Source organism: Scleropages formosus, chromosome 22 (assembly GCF_900964775.1).
Source record: "Scleropages formosus chromosome 22, fSclFor1.1, whole genome shotgun sequence".
Taxonomy (NCBI): domain Eukaryota; kingdom Metazoa; phylum Chordata; class Actinopteri; order Osteoglossiformes; family Osteoglossidae; genus Scleropages; species Scleropages formosus.
Window position 1 is genome coordinate 181685 of NC_041827.1, and position 15586 is coordinate 197270.

Below are 15586 nucleotides of genomic sequence, written 5' to 3' on the forward strand. Positions count from 1 at the left end.
ATTAGTTAACGACACCACATGTGATGGATCATCAGGCTTAAACGATAGGTGTGTGTCACCAGCATACGAATGGAAATTCACATTGTGTTTGCAAATAATGTCACCCAATGGTAACATATAGAGTGAGAACAGTAATGGCCCCAAAACAGAGCCGTGTGACACACCATACTGAACTGTCACTGTGGTTGAGATGGGGGGGAATGCAGTCATCAGATTTCAGTACAAATTGTTCACGGTTAGCTAAATTACGAGTCAAACCACTTCAGAACAGTACCTCTTAGTCCAACCAGGTTTTCAAGTCTACTCAGTAGGATACTACGGTCTGCTGTATCGAATGCAGCACTCAAGTCCAGTAACATAAGAATAGAGATCTGACCAGCATCAGAAGAAGATGAGAATATAATTAACAACACGTGTGAGCGCCGTTTCAGTGCTGTGACCAGTGCGGAAATCAGACTGAAATTTTTCAAATATATTATGATGATTAAGATATTTTACAATTTGGGAAGCAACGATGTTTTCTAGAATTTTGGATAAAAACAGTAGATTGGAGATGGGTCTATAATTACATGGTTTATTACATCCAGATCCAATTTCTTTAGTAGGGGTCTAATAGCAGCGACTTTAAAAGCTTTGGAATAACAAATTCTGCAAGCACGGAAACTGCGGCTTTCAGTAATTTAGTGGGGACTGGGTTTAAAGGACAGGTTAGGTAGTACCTTTCATAGAGAGAATTAGCATGGAAATATCCTCTACAGTTATTACGTCGAAGCTACTGAGATGGTGCGGACAACTAATATTTTCATCGTCAGAAGCGCTTATGCTGGCTAAAACCGAACTACTCGGGCACTGATTTGCGGATATTCTCTAATTTATTATTGAAAAACGACATGAATTCATCATTAGAAATGGTAGCAGAAATACACCGTTTATGTTTCCAACTCCAAGTTCTTCTGATTTTCATTAATTAACTTTGCATAGTATTCGTATCTGGCATGAAAGTGCTTTTTTATATTTTTTTAAACAACCGGACCAGGCTTGTATAATACATTTACTTAGTTGAATGTCATTTACGCTCTAATTTACGACATTCTAACTTTATTGCATGAGTTGATTTATTGAACCATGCGCGTTTCTTACAGTTTGAATAAGTTTAGTTTTGGTGGAGCCACAGAATCTAGGGCGAATTTTACCACTGAATTATAATCAAAAGCCATTGATCATATCTATGCTCGTTCCAAAATCAGACCTTCTAATATAATCACCAATTTTAGCAGCAGTATATTTTCATCAATATGCCGCACGATTGGTCTTACCGTGGCGTGGTCGGACGGCACCGCCAGCAGATATAGATCAAAGGTTAATAAGTAATGATCGGAAATAGTCTCATTTGAAGGAATAATATTAACATGATGAACATCTACGCCGTAGGTTATGACGAGATCGAGCATATCATATGGTTACGGGTGTCACGGTGTTCCCCCGGGGCGGGTGTGTCGAACCCAAGCGCGGAGCAGGGTAAGCTGGTTCAGGGGGCGATCCGGGAGACACATGGTCGAGGAGGCAGGCAAGGGTAACCGATGTGCGCACATAGCCCGAAGGGAGAATCCGAGAGGCGTAGTTCAAAGACAGGCAAGGAGTTGAGGCAGACCAGGGAGTCAATCACGAGGAGCAGTTGCTAGGAGCGCCGGTGAGTCACGAGGCTGAAGCAAGGTTCCGCAGCTTCCTAAGGTCCGGGCTGCCCTTTTATGCTCCCGGAGCCTGATTAGCCCCTGGTGTTGCTTGTCCCCGAGTTCGTGGGCGTGACAGTACCCCCCCACTCCACGAGCGGCTCTTGCCGCTCAACGGCGAGCCGGGGGACACCCCCTAGGCCTGGGCGTTGGATGGTCAGGATGGTGTCTGTGAAAAGCTGCGATCAGGTCCGGGTCCAAGATGTCCATAGCAGCCACCCAACAGCACTCTTCCGGCCCGTAGCCTTCCCAGTCAATGAGGTACTGCAGGACTCCCCGACGTCGGCGGAATCCAACAAGGCCCGCATGGCGTATGCCAGGGCACCACTGTCCTGTAGGGGAATCGGAGGAGGAGAAGACAACTGGGGCTGGTGTAAGATTAATCCATTAATCTAATCTTATCCATTGCTGCGGCTTCTCCAGGCAATAACTGCGCAGGAACCGACCAATATCCTATTGGATTCTCTCCACTTGCCCATTTGCCTGGGGATGATAACCCGATGTGAGACTTACGGACACGCCTAGTTTCTTCCAGAACGCCTTCCACAACCGGGACGTGAACTGGGGACCCCTGTCGGACACAATGTCTTCGGGCAGACCAAAGAGACGAAACACGTGGAGGAAGAGAACTTCAGCGCTCTCCATGGCAGTTGGAAGCTTGGGAAGGGGCACCAGATGGCAAGCCTTAGAAAAACGATTGACAACAGGCATCACTACACTGTACTGAGATGTCATTCACTTTATCATATACAGTGTGACAGATGGGATGCAGACTCCATTCAGTGGTAGCTAGCAAGGCAGGGTATTCTGAGTGATTGGAGACATCATGGTACATCACATTACTTAGAGATGAGAGTTGATGTAGGATAGATGAAGGAATACCTATGTGAACAGATCAATAGAGCCAGTAAGAGTGTCATTAGGGCTGCTGAGTGAAAGCATAATCATGTTAAAAGCAAATACAGGGATGATTTTGGCTTTTAAGATATTCACTAATATGCACCTCAGGTGGAAACCAATGGGATGATGGAACATGATGTAATATTTTAGCATTATGAGAAAAGAGTTTATCAAGTTGTACACACTTCATTCAGTTTTCAGCGTTTAATTTTCATTGTCTGTGAAGATAATCTATTGGGCTTGCTTGTAGTTTCCCTATGATTCCTCAGCTCTGGTTACCAAGGCAGTCCTAATCAGAGGCACTTTAATAAGTGGTCGCTGTTGAATTTAGACCCGGTCCTGGGGCTGTGTTAATGTGCCGTGTCTGGTTATTTCCAAGGGGGGCTCTGCACTAATTACCGTTGTCACATGCTGATGAACAGTGACTTCTATTCATTACGAAGGTCCCTGGGTGCTTGGACCTCACCAAGAGGGTCAACAGAGAGTGCCTGCCCATGGCTTAGATGGCAGATCTCCACCCACTTATCTGGGGCATCAGGGGTACCTGATCATTCCGTGGTCAGGAAATGGGTTTGTGACATGGAAGCTGCATGTTTAAAACGCAGTAAGCAGAACAAAAAACTGCATGGTTGCTTCATGTGTGGAGCAGTCCTCACGGACAAGGAGGGAGACACTGTGAGCCGAAGACAGAGGGAAATAAACAAGGGGAAAGAGCTGTAATTCCCAGGTTGAATTCCTTTAGACAAAACAATAGCATTGTAGGGCATCTCTTAGGAAAGGAGGTGCATGGGGCAGTGTTCAGCCCTTCAGCCCTTCACTGGGCCATTTACGTACTTTCAGAGTGTGGCCTGTGATTTGGGTCTCATTTGCATTTTTAACACATGAAATAAACTTTTTGAGGGAAAAGGGATGCTGGGTTGGATGGACCCCCATTCGTGCTTCATTACAGTTTAGTTTCAGACTGACATGTTACCAGACTTGCCGACTTTCTTGTGAACACAGACTGGGGCGACTTGCAGTCATAAAACAATTTTATCCTGAGTGACAAATGAGAAACATGGAGGAATCACTGGAACCAATAGAACCACTGGAACCACTCATAGGGTGTCAGCAATGCTCTACATTGGACCATTTCACACTGTTCACTGTTTATAAAGACACTCACGGCCACTTTATTAAATACACCTGTTCAACTGCTTGTTAACGCAAATATCTAATCAGCCAATCACATGGCAGCATCTCAGTGCATTTAGGGATGTACATATGGTCAAGACAATCTGCTGAAGTTCAAAAGGAGCATCAGATGGGGAAGAAATGTGATTTAAGTGACTTTGAACATGACATGGTTGTGGGTGCCAGGTAGGCTGGTCTGAGTATTTCGGAAACTGTGATCTACTGGGATTTTCACACACAACCATTTCTAGGGTTTACAGAGAATGGTCAGAAAAAGAGAAAATATCCAGTGAGTGCCAGCTCTGTGGGTGAAAATGCCTTGTTGATGCCAGTGTTCAGAGGAGAATGGCCAGACTTGTTTGAGCTGATAGAAAGGCAATAGTAACTCAAATAACCACTCATTACAACCGAGGTATGCAGAAGAGCATCTCTGAATGCACAACACGTCAAACCTTGAAAGCAGAGGGGCTACAGCAGCAGAAGAACACACCGGGTGCCACTCCTATCAGCTAAGAACAGGAAACTGAGGCTACAATTTGCACGGGCTCACCAAAATTGGACAATAGAAGATTGGAAAAACGTTGCCTGGTTTGATGGGTCTCAATTTCTGCTGTGACATTCAGATGGTAGGGTCAGAATTTGGCGTAAACAACATGAAAGCACGGATCCATCCTGCCTTGTATCAACGGTTCAGGCTGGTGGTGGTGGTGTAATGGTGTGGGGAAAATTTAATTGGCATACTTTGGGCCTCTTAGTACCAATTGAGCTTTGTTTAAATGCCACAGCCTACCTGAGTATTGTTGCTGACCATGTCCATCTCTTTATGACCACAGTGTACCCATCTTCTGATGGCTACTTCCAGTAAGATAACGCACCATGTCACAAAGCTCAAATCATCTCAAACTGCTTTCTTGAACATGACAATGAGTTCACTATACTCAAATGGCCTCCACAGTCACCAGATCTCAATCCAATAGAGCACCTTTGGGATGTGGTGGAATGGGAGATTCATATCATGGATGTGGAGCTGACAAATCTGCAGCAACTATGTGATGCTATCATATCAATATGGACCAAAATCTCTGAGGAATGTTTCCAGCACCTTGTTGAATCTATGCCATGAAGAATTAAGGCAGTTCTGAAGGCAAAAGGGGGTCTAACCCGGTACTAGCATGGTGTACCTAATAAAGTGGCCGGTGAGTGTATAATCCTGTCAAGTGCTGTCAGGGACATACACGAAGATTTACATGACAGTTCTTACAGCTCATACTGATTACATGTTATTATCTCCTTTACCTGATACCTTTCTCCAAAAACAGATTGCAGTGTTAAGCACACTACCAGGGTTCTTTTACAAGTTACAGGTATTTACTGAAGTACAACTTTGTCCGCGATGGACTGGCATTCTATCCAGGGTGTTCTGATTTTAGTCTAGTGTCCAGTGATTCTGGGATATGCTCTGGGCTGCCGCAACCCTAACAGGGACAAGTTCTTAATGAAAGGCAGTGAATGGGTGAGTTGTACAGCTTTGTTACTTTTACTGTATTATATTACAGTGTACAGTATATTAATTTTCACATCCAGTCACCATAAATCATTACAGGTTTTATTTTTAACATGTAAATATTGGTCTATCCATCTGTTGTCAGTAAGAGCTCATCTGTGGAGAGGACGTGCAAACTTCATGCAGAGCTGGACTGAAGGTGCCATACAAAGCCACAGCTCGGAAGCTGTGAAACAGCAGTATTACATGCTGTGTCACCATGCCACCTACATACAAACAGCGTACATCAATTTTAAGCAGTATATATAGACGGGCGGCATGGTGGTATGGCAATTTGTACTGGTGTGTCATAGCGCCTGGATGGTGTAAGAGGGCATGGGTTTGAACCCTGCTCAGTCTTTGTAGAGTTTTCATGTTCTTCCTGTGTCTGCGTGGGTTTCCTCCCACAGTCCAAAGACACACTGTTCAGGTGCATTGATGAATCTAAGTCACCCATAATGTGTGTGAGTGACAGAGAGAGAGAGTGTTTCCCTTGTTCCTCTACTCCATTTGGTTGCACAATTTAGCAGATGCCAGAAATTCTGCTCCAGTATGGATGATTGACCCATTGTAAATCACCTTGGTGAATAAGGTGTGGTTTGATAACACTTCATAGTGTTCATTGAAAATTGCTTTGAAGAAAAATGTCTGGTAAACGAAGTAATGTACATGTAAAGATGGCAATAAAAATTTTAAACACTGTACTGTGGAAAATGATGAGTACAAATGATATGGATCACTCCAACTGAAGCCTGGACTTTGCTATAGTATAGTCAGAGGGGCTTTGTTTCAACTGCCACGTTATAGTCGTTGTTGGTATGGTCATTTTATCTTAAAGACAGTGAACGATAAAATTATTAAACCGCATCTCTAACTTTGTGCAGTTTTTCATTCATTCATAATCCTGTAAAAAGACCCCTGAAAACAATGTCTTGCTCAGTTTTTTCTTTGCTGTTTGTACCTAGAGGGAAGTGAAACTCAAATAGAAAATGTTCCCCAGAAGCACCCAGAGCTCTGTTCCAAAGCCCCACAGAATGAATGAGTGCACAGACACACGGGGGCAGTCATTGTGAATCTTGAGAGGCCAGGGAATGTGGGTCTAAATGTCACACCCTTCAGCGGCTCAGTGTCAGACATTGACACCTCAAATGCCACTTCATTATGAACAAGTGGGTGACAAATGACAGAGGTTTGCTACATGTGATCACACACTCTCTAGCTTGCAAGCTGTGTGCATCCTTCTCCGCCAGCACTCCACAAGCTGTGCACCAGGCAGAGCTTCATCTCTGCTGCAACCAGGTATCTTCCTTGCTTTTTGCAGTCACATAGAGTGTCATCCAGCAAAAAGAAAAGTTGAAGGCTAGAAAGAGGGCTGTAGTGAGGAATTCTGGGCTGTGTGAAAGAATATTGCTCACCCCCCCCAATTTAAAATAAATTTTGCAGACAGCGTGACTCTGAGAAAATGTCAGGGTAGGGGATGTTAGGGTATCCATTCAAAGGTTCTACCTTAAAAGAAATGACAACTACCTGCTTGAACAATTCCACAGGGGACAATTTCTGGGAGATTATGGATCACTGACTGCAGGACACGGTGATTTGCCGGAGACTCCAGAAACTTCAGGGGGCCTTGGAATGTCTGAGTGGGCCCTTTCCTCATGTGGGCTCCTATCTTTGTCACCACCTTTTACCATGCTAGTAATGGCCTGGAAATCAGCAGAGGGTCTGAGAGCTGTTAGGTGCCACTAGGCAGTGGTCCCTTACTGCCTGGTGTTGGACCAAATGTAGTTTGAAGCCTCACCACCAAGAATGACTCACGTCCAGGGTCCATGGAAGTCAGTGGCTCAGTGTAAATAATAAGGATGAGTCTATTGAATTGAATTAATTTACTTAGAAGTTGCTGAATTGTTGCATGTTTTAATCAAAACACAACATATGCTCTCCAGCAATACTTAGCACTTGTCACAAGGACAACTTCAAGAACAGAAATCAATTGTTTCCTCCCCCATCCATATTCCTTTCTTAAAAGCCTCTTCTGAAAGCATATTGAGTGTTACAGCCAAATTGAACTGAACAGGTAAAAAGAGTGGTGTCGAAGCAGAGGTGATTTGTAATGGGAAGCAAACATTTTGTTCACCTTCTGAATTGTGACTTCAGAATCCCTGCCCCTCTCCCCAACAAAGGCTCAAAAGCTAGTGCCTTTCACTATGCCTTCAACTTGAATATACTGTGCACATGTCTGAGTGCTTTCATATTCAGGTATGTTTACAACTTCTGTTTAATCACAGGTGGATTACAATTAGCATTTATGTAATGATTTTTTTGATGCTGATATTGAGTTCAGATATGAAGATTTCTGATGTTAAACAAGCCTTCAGCTCCATGTTTTTGTAAAATGTTCAATAAATCACTTTGGAAAAGTATGAAAAATGTAAAGCCATGGCAAATATTGTGATGAATCAAATGGATGCAGACGTGATGAAATGGTGGCTGCCCTCAGAAGGCCTCCGATGATCTGCGAGATTGCATGTTGTCCTGATGGCCCACCCCCCCAGTTAATAGCCTAGAATTGGGGATCATTTGTGAGAGCTGTCTCTAATCTGGGTTAATGATAGGTGCAGGGGTGGAGGGGAACTAATGAGTCGGGCCACTTTTACTTGATAAACAGGAAAATGTCTGCTGGGAGACATGCAGTAGCAACACAGACGACTTATTATCCCCCAAAGATAACAGCGGCTTAATATGAAGCTCAATTATTCAGCTTTAGGGATTTAAAGACTTTGAAAGGGTACTTTGGAGATGGTTTACTGGCTGCCTTTGTTGAGAAAAAGAGTTTTTAAGAAGCAAAAGTGTGAAAGTGCCAAGGTCACGTTTAAGCTTCCTGTTATCTGTTTACACAAAGTAACCGCAATCCAATGAAGCCCACACTGAGTGCATACACTTTTCACAAATAACAAAGTTGTTTACTGATTTGATCACTCCAAACACATTTGCTGGAGTTTAATTATGGGCAAAAATTGGGTTGGTAAGTGCAATATGTGCACTGGTTTCCTGACCTTTTGCATCGACTGAAATAATGCAATGATTACATTCCAGGCAAATGTTAAGTCAACATGAATAAATATTCTGCTATTTAAGGATGAAGACAAATTTATTCTGTTTTTCCTGCAATTTACAACTCTCTAATCAAACTCTGGAAATGCCAGCTGAGTCCTGACTCTTGCATTTTGACTGGGTGATTCTGGATGCAGCTACCATCTGAGGCTGTGTTTTAATGTGGATAGAAACCTGATGAAGAACATATGGCTGGATATCAAAACATTACCCTTACCAGTGAACTATTTTAATTTCTAATGACATTCTGTTTTCTCGACTTCATTCCTTAATATATCAGATCAAGCATATATATATATATATATATATATATACACACACACACACACACACACACACACACACACACACACACACACACACACCTTACCCCACTCCAGAGTGGATATATGCATAAAAATAAGAAAAAAAGGAACGTTTTTTTTGATTAAGTGACCTACAGGGAACTCTGTGGGACGGGTTCAGCATAGTGATTAGAGCCTTCACCTTCTGCTCGAAGCACCCAGGTTTGAATATTGTTCCTACTCTTGTACCATTGAGAAACATACTTCCTCTAAATTACACCAGTAAAAAGTTACTCAGTTGTATAAATGGGTAAGTACAGTAATTGTAGGTGGCCTAACATTGTAAGTCATTCTATACAAATGTAATATTGTATTGTTGCTACACTTGGATTCAGATCCTTCCCCTGATACTGATTTAACAACTGCATTTGAAAACACAAAGGTACAGCTTAAGGTCTAGCCTCCATCATCAGCTCTAGTGAATATATCCCCATTACACTACAGCCTTGGAGTGAAGTAGCAGAACATCAGTCCTGCTGACTAAGTAGACCTGATTTCCAAGTGGTTCCACTCAAGATCACTCATGGTTGTGACAGTAAAGCTAAAAGCCAAAATTCAAGTAGGATGGAATAGGACAAAAAGTATTCTGAGACACAGATACCATCAGTATACTTTATATATGTATGTTTATCTGGTGACTCTCAGCAAATTAGCAAATTGTTTTGATTGAGAAAAGAGAATGAAAGAAAAGACACCTGGCACATATTTGTGCTCATGCCTCCCAGTCTTGTGACCACCCCAGTGCCTTGCCTACAAACCTTTCAATCAAGATTTTAGATTTCCTAGCCAAGATGTTCTACATTTCCTAACTCTGGCTCCAGTTGATTTGGACAGTGCTGCACTATCAAGACACTCTCTGGGCTCAAAATCTTCTAACCGAAACATGAGGATAAAAGACTGCCAGTGATGAGTTACCAACCAACTTCCTCCAACTTTAAACTGTTTCCCTGAATGCTCTCCTGTATCTCCACGACTTCCTGGCTTACCACAACTTCTTGGCTATTCCCCGGATTACGTCTCTCGGATTCTCCCTTTGGACTTTGTTTGCGCATCGGTGACCCTTTGCCTGTTTCTTGACCATGTTTTCTGGATTGTCCCTTGAAACCTCTTCCTGTGCTCCGCACTTGGGTCTGGTGCTTCCGCCCCAGGGAAACTCCGTGACAGAAGTTTCCGCCTCCCCTCCGGATTCAGCGGAGCAAACGTGCTTCCAGCGTGTACTCTCTGCCCAGGAGGTGTTGCCGGGAGTGCAGGAGCACGCACTCAAAAACCTGACCGGTGAGTTTCAAGATCTGGTAAGTGTGTTGCAAGAGAAAGGTCTGTGCACGCGTGCAAAACCGGCCCAGAACACGCCCACCCCTGCAGCTGCTGCATCGTTACCACCACCTGAACACGACCCTCGGCTGGCAACACTGATAAGGTACAATGGCATGTCATCCAAGTGTGCGGGTTTTTTTATGCAGTGTGAGATCATCTTTTCAAGTTTGCCCCATGTATATTGCTCTGATCAGAACCGGATTTCTTACCTGATTTCTCTTTTGACCTGGTGGGCGTTGGGTTGGGCCACCGCTGCCTGGGAGAACTGCTCCCAGTGTACTTATACAGACTTCAAAGCCTGCTTCGCGGCAGTGTTTGGGGTCACCTCTGCTGACCAGGGCGCTAAGGAGTGTCTCTTGGACCTGAGGCAAGGTGACCATTCTACAGCAGAGTAAGCGGCAGTACTTCCACCACATCGACCCTGGGATTGTGCCATTGATCTCCTCCCCTGGGCCGACACCTCCCCGAGGCCGGGTATACCCCCTGTCCATACCCAAGCAGCAGGCCATGCAGCGCTACATCACGGAGGCCCTTACAGCAGGTATAATATGCCCTTCCACCTCACTGGCTTTGGCCGGCTTTTCTTTTCTAGCAAAGAAGGACAGGGGCCTCCATCCCTGCATAGACTATCGGGGCTTGAACAGTGTTACAGTGAAAGTACCCTCACCCCCTTACCTTTGATCACCGCTGCCCTTGAACAGATCCATCAGGCACAATGGTTCACAAAACTAGATCTACGTAGTGCCTTATAACCTTATCTGCATACGAGAAGGAGATGAATGGAAGACTGCTTTTAGCACCACCCTGGGTCATTATGAATACTTAGTAATGCCGTTCTGTCTCAGTAACGCTCCCAGTGTTTTTCAGGCCTATGTTAACCACGTCCTTGGTGATCTCATCCACAATGGGGTTTTGGTCTACCTGGATGACATCCTCGTTTACTTCCCATCTCGGAAACAACATGTTGAGCTGGTTTGTCAGGTGCTGCGCAGGTTACTGCAGCACCACCTCTTTGTTAAGGCAGAAAAATTCCTGTTTCATCAAGCACAGATTTTGTTTTTAGGGTTTGTGCTGAGTAAGGATGGAATCGCCATGGACCCTGACAGAGTTAGGGCAGTTCTTCAGTGGCCCAGACCCACCACCATGAAAGCCGTCCAATGCTTTCTTGGGTTTCCCAATTTTTATCGGCATTTTATTAGGGCTTTCAGCACCCTGCTGCCCCTTTGACCGCTTTAACCCCCACTAAGACAGCACGGTTCACGTGGACCGATGAGGTATAACAGGCCTTCGAGGCCCTAAAACATAGGATCACTTCGGCCCCCATCCTCCGCCAACCAGATCCAGACAAGCCATTTGTGGTGGAGGTGGACGCCTCTGAGACCCAGGTAGGAGCTGTACTCTCACAACATCAGGGTGATCCACCTAAACTGTATCCATGTGCTTTCTTTTCTAAGAAGATGTCCCAGGCAGAAAGAAACTACAATGTCGGCAACTGGGAGCTCTTGCCTATAAAGCTGGTGTCGGAAGAGTGGAGGCACTGGCTCAAGGGGGCCTGACACCCATTTGTCGTCCTCACTGATCATAAAAATCTGGAATATCTGCAGACGGCCAGATGACTCAACCCCCGACAAGCTAGGTGGGCCCTCTTCTTCATGCATTTTCATTTTACTGTATCCTACCGTCCGGGCAGCAAAAACACCAAGGCCGATGCTCTATCCCATAACTACGAGCGGGAACCTGCTGAACGCAACCCAAACTTTATCTTGCCCCGGACCTACTTCATTGCCTCCGTTCATTGGGACTTCTCTCAAGAGCTTGCCCAAGCCCAGATCACCGAACCTGAACCACCTGGTAAACCCGCCGGAAAACAATATGTGTCCCTCAGATGAGAGCCACTATCCTGCAATGGGCTCACGATCATCCCGCCTCCGGACATCCCGGGTTCAGCAAAACTCAGATGCTCCTACAGAAACATTTCCGGTGGCCCTCACTAACTGAAGATGCCCAGGACTACGTTCGTGCATGTCAAGTCTGTGCCCAGGTTAAGCCATCGAATCAATAACCCACTGGACTCCTGGAACCCCTACCGGTGCACAGTCGCCCCTGGTCCCACATAGCACTGAACTTCTTGGTAGATCTGCCCAACTCGGATGGTAAGACCACCATCATGACTGTGGTTGACAAATTCTCCAAGTTCTGCCGGTTGGTACCCCTTCCTAAACTTCCTACAGCACTGGAAACAGTGGCGCTCCTGTTTCTGCATGTCTTTTGCCTCTTTGGACTACCGGAAGACATCGTGTCTGACCGAGGACCCCAGTTCACATCCCTGTTGTGAAAGGCCTTTCAGTGAAAATTGGGAGTGTCCATTAGTTTAACTTCGGGGTACCATCCGCAGGCGAACTGGGAGGTGGAACGCCTACAGCAGGACATAAGTCGGTTCCTGCATAGCTACTGCACCCAGCAACCACGACAATGGGTGTGATACTTACCTTGGGCAGAATATGCACATAACTCCTTGACGCATGTTTCAACAGGCTGTTCTTTGTTCCAGTGTACGATGTGCTACCGACCCCCGTTGTTTCCCTGGCAGCCCGGCTCCAGCGATGTTCCAGCTGTGGACGACTGGTACAGGGCCAGCGCAAAGGTGTGCCAGACCGTACAACGACACCTCCTTCAGAGCCAGGCCCAAATGAAACGGTAGGTGGATAGCCGAAGGCGTCTGTTCTCCTTCTCGCCCGGTTAGAGAGTCTGACTGTCCACCAGAGGTCTCCAGGGGATGTACATGTCTAAGAAGCTCAGCCCCCGATACATCAGTCCCTTCAAGGTTATCCGCTGCATCACACCGGTCTCCTACCGGCTTCCCCAACACCTTAGAATCCACTCGACGTTCCACGCATCATTCCTCAAGCCCTACGCGGTGTCCCTACGCCAACCACAGCTGGATTCACCACCTCCACTTCCCCTACAGGATGGAGGGGTGCCCGCCTGTGCAGTCAGAGCACTGTTGGATTCCCATCGCTGGGGTGGACTCCTCCAATACCTGGTGGACTGGGAGGGCTATGGATCAGAGGAACGGTGCTGGGTGGCCGGCCGGGACATGTTGGACTCAGACCTGATTAACGTGTTCCATCCAGACCACTCCGTGCCCAGACCCCGGGGCCATCCGCCTAGTCATCGCAGAGCGGCGGGAGCTGCTCGTGGGAGGAGGTACTATCATGCCCCCCTTGGCGCAACGAGGAGCACCTGCAGCGGATGAAGACACGGACACATAAAAAGGAGGCGCAGAACATGCACAGACGTGGAACCTTGTTCAACGTTATTACTTATCTGCGTACCTTGTCTTTGCTTTTCTGACTTCCCTGATTCCTCATCCTCGCCCACGTCCTCATCCTTGTTCTCATCCCATCCTCGTCCTCCTCCTCGTTTCCCTGAATCCTCTCCTGTATCTCCGTAACTTCCTGGCTTACCACAACTCCCTGCCTGTTCCCCGGATTACGTCTCTTGGATTCTCCCTTTGGACTTCGTTCACACATTGGTGACCCTTTGCCTGTTTTTTGACCATGTTTTCTGGATTGCCCCTTGAAACCTCTTCCTGTGCTCTGCGCTTGGGTCCGGCGCTTCTGCCCCGGGGAAACTCTGTGACAGTGGGAACTACATCTAAGCAGTGATTTGGCAGGTTCAAGCCCCATACTTCATTTACAGGATAATCCTTCCTGTCAGGCTGTTTCCCGTGAGACAGGGAAGGAGACAGAATGGGTGCAGCTCTTCTGCCTGTACCTTGGCTGAGCAATCCAGTCGTGCTTTGTGAGTATTTGGGCTGTGACAGCTGCAGACATGAGGCTGGGAGGGATGATCATCTACAGCCTTCTTGCAATGATGGGATCAGATGGAGTGATCCACAGAGGTGAAAACAGCTGCAGGCTTCTGTGACCCCACCCCATCCTTGAACATCCATGTTCACATGTGAAGCCCTCTGTGATTCCCATCCAACCATGCACCTGATGGTGGCTATGTAAGTACATAGTGGCAGCAGGGGTAATCCCTTGCATAAGATTGTGTTGCACTGGAAAATACATTTCATGGGAAAATATCTGCCTTTCATAAAATTTTCTTATATATGCTTACTGACACAATTATGGTTTAATGGTACATTTGACTTCCTACAGCCCTATAGCAATTGTGTGTGTGTGTGTGTGTGTGTGTGTGTGTGTGTGTGTGTGTGTGTGTGTGTGTGTGTGTGTGTGTGTGTGTGTGGTTTCCATTTACACTGATGTTCCTAACCATTGTAGTGGAAAGGAAGCCATGTTAAGGACACTGTGCCGTATTTCTAGAATGCCTGAGAGAATGAGTCAGGCAGCATCAGGGGTCTCTAATATGATGTGTTGGGGGTATTGGTGCCATCATTTCACTTTATGAATCATATGTTCAAGAAAAGCTAGACAAAGCAGTAAACATAAAACATTTAATTTACAAAGAATGGGTAACTGCACAAGGACTGGTGTCAACACAAACTGAAATCATCATAGTTGAGACTTAACAAAAGAATGGCACAATTCTTGTAGACTTACATAGTGCTCACCCCACGTACTGTGAACTCACTTTGAAACAGATAGTGTCAATTGCTCGGCAAAGTTACTCTCCATAAAATTCTGTCAGTTTTATTTTGAACTAGATTTCTGTGGATTATATCAAATACACATACAAATTGTTGAGTGGAATATTTCCCTTATCTCTTCTGTTTAAGACGGACCCCAGTGGTCTGAATGGGGATCGACTTCTTATTACCTATAATAAAACAGGGAGGAAGGACTGAAGACATTGTGTCACAATTGAAAAGTTCACGGTTTCCAGAAAGTCCACTGGATTTCAGAAAGAACCTTACTGTTTTGTGACTCCATGAACACAGATTTGTTTTCTCCCAAAGAAGTACCTGTTAGTATTCTGTTAAAAACTAAACTTCTTTTTCAATGTAAAATGATTTTTAAAATCCATAAAGCATGTTACTTTGCCCTTCCATGAAGTAAGTAGGCAAAAAAAGCCAGACAGTGACTAGCTGTATCTTGAGTAGCTCACCTTGCTGAACCATTTAATGATAAATTCAGTAGAAGGAAGACTTGAGAGCTATACTAGCTCCTTGTCTTATGAATGGTTGAGTTCCATATTTTAATGGATACAAACATTTTTCTATTTGTTTTATTTTTGAAATTTTTTTTAATCTGTTAAAAAAAATCAGTTTGAAGAAGGGAGAAAGCAATGCTGTTACATGGCCAGCTGATGGGTTATGGAGTTATGAACACAAGAGAGACTTCTTATTCACAGTTGGGAATAGATCAGGAGCGAGTGATTCCCATGGCAAATGTGCCGTTACTATTGCATGTTATTACAAAATTTATTCAGGCCCAATTTATTAGCTTTCCCCCAATGTGCAAAGTTGAAAACTGCAACTGCAACTGAAAACTTTATATTGAAGT

At 45.2% G+C, this 15586-nt stretch overlaps 1 long non-coding RNA gene across 1 annotated transcript; it reads right to left on the bottom strand.

Annotated features, from left to right (window-relative positions):
• Window positions 1-1780: 1780 nt before the first annotated feature.
• Window positions 1781-13231, bottom strand: LOC108930473 (uncharacterized). Its single transcript, XR_001965852.2, has 3 exons — window positions 12605-13231; window positions 2244-2414; window positions 1781-2062 (listed from the first exon to the last, which is right to left on the bottom strand). It is a non-coding gene; the product is annotated as an uncharacterized LOC108930473 (long non-coding RNA).
• Between the last annotated feature and the right edge of the window lie 2355 nt (window positions 13232-15586).